Source organism: Tamandua tetradactyla, chromosome 24 (genome assembly GCF_023851605.1).
Source record: "Tamandua tetradactyla isolate mTamTet1 chromosome 24, mTamTet1.pri, whole genome shotgun sequence".
Lineage (NCBI taxonomy): Eukaryota > Metazoa > Chordata > Mammalia > Pilosa > Myrmecophagidae > Tamandua > Tamandua tetradactyla.
The window spans coordinates 46,004,970-46,006,905 of NC_135350.1; the positions used below are offsets into that span (position 1 = coordinate 46,004,970).

Consider the following 1,936-nt stretch of genomic DNA (forward strand, 5'->3'; position numbering starts at 1 on the left):
AACGAAATGTGTCTTCCACAGCAGACTTGACTGTTGACTTTCTTCCCCAGAAATAAGGATTTTGGTAACTTGGCCTATTTACATATTTTCCCCCTCCCAGGAATAGTAAATATTTTCTTTACTGTATTGTGTGGCATCCAGCCTGTTAGTTTTTACAGCCTTAAAACCTTGTGGTATTAAAGGTTAAGCCCATGGTACTGCTGGGGATCCCTTGCATTCCTCTAGCCCCGAGGAATGACTAATATTGAAAGCATGGTCTGTTTTCTTTTGAAATAACTTAAAATTGGCTGAGTGTTCAAGCCTTTTTTCCTGCTGGGCCTTCTGTTCCGTGCCCTTACCTCGCACTGGAGGCAGACCACTCTCCCGGGGCAGGTCCTGATTTTTATAAACCTTGTTTAAGCTGTACCATATCTTACTTACTCTAGATCCCTAAACTTAGAAGGGCCCTTTAGAAGTAACTTAGTCTAGACTTCTTGTCTTCCTTTCTTTTCTTTTTCATTTTAAAGAGATTTATTACAGGTTGTTAATAATTAGGACACTTGAGAGCACCTTATACTTCTAATCAGATTTTTGGTAACTGATTTTAAAACATTACTTGAGTATTTTTCTCATACTGGCTTTCAGGCAAAAGCACTACTCAGTGATCGTTTAAGAGACATTAATTTGATTAAACAATTTATCCTTAATAACCTGAGACATCAATCCTTGGATAGCTTCTATGGTAGTTTCACAGCTGTCTCAGATAGCTTTGGTAAGTTTGTTTCCTGATTTCCGGTCACATGTTTCTAAACCCAGTGTCCCAGCTGGGCTTCTGACTGCTCTAACTTTTCAGACAAATCAAAGACCTGACCAGTGGTGTAGTCTGCATTAGTAAGCAAGCTAGAAGAACTCAGCATGTTCACCCAGTATTTATTCCATAAAAGATCAGGCAATCTGCGATCCAAAGAGGATTTGAAATATGAGACTTCCAAGGCATAATATCGCTTGCAGTGTACCCTAAAGTCTTCTATTTTACTAAGTGGGATAGTCTGGTACTCAGAAGGTCCTTCATCAGGTGGTTTACTGCCCTTTGGGTATGTCCTAAAAGCGCCAAGACTCACTTTCCCTGCAGGTAATGTTCTTGTTGGGTTGATTACTACTGCTACTAATGGTTCCTGGAACTGTTGATTGAGCATCTGAGTACTAACATCAATCCCAGATAGCCAGCAGCCCTAGCCTGGGTCGTTATGATACCAGCCAACTGCATTTTCAAAGGTGACCAACCTGCTTGGCGTTTCCTATATATGCAGCCATGTATCCATATGCAGCAGCCTGAGCATTAACTTGAGTTTTGCCCTCCACAGGCAAAACAAAACTGTCCGTAATGTTCATGGTCTCCCCATCCACCTTTCCTAGCATTAAAACCATCACTTCCAGGTTTCCTCCTGATCTGGCATGCATCACCATTTTCAGTAGAGCCAATGCTAAGATTTTGCAGTACTTAAAGTAATGGTGATCCTTAGTCCAGGGCTTCATTGCCAGGATTTCCCATTGCTGCTTCTTACACTATTTGTAGACTTCATCAATGCTCTGGGCTTCCTGCATGTTGTCGGCCAATTCCCAGGTTTTCTGGACCATGCTGCTCCCTGACGCTGCCATAGCCAAGGAGTTGAAGTTGTCCCCGCCACAACCAAGATGCAGATTTACCCCGTTAGGTCTCTGGGTGTGGGCTTTGGACCCTCCCCACCACTGATGCAAACCCTTACAGACTCTTGAGCAGCCATGACACCTAGAACCCTTCCCTTCTTTTTCGTTGGTTTGTTTTCTTTCCTTCTGAAAGATCCCTGCAAAGATGGATTGTGCCTTCATATGAACAAAGGAAGAGATTTTGGCAGGGCTGATATGCACTACATTTATTGCAATGAAATGTAAAAGCCTTGATAAATACATAATTGCA

The 1,936-nt window shown here is 42.3% G+C and overlaps 1 pseudogene; it reads right to left on the bottom strand.

Moving 5' to 3' along the window:
* Nucleotides 1–648: 648 nt before the first annotated feature.
* LOC143667954 (COP9 signalosome complex subunit 5 pseudogene) lies at nucleotides 649–1,638 on the bottom strand (annotated as a pseudogene).
* Between the last annotated feature and the right edge of the window lie 298 nt (nucleotides 1,639–1,936).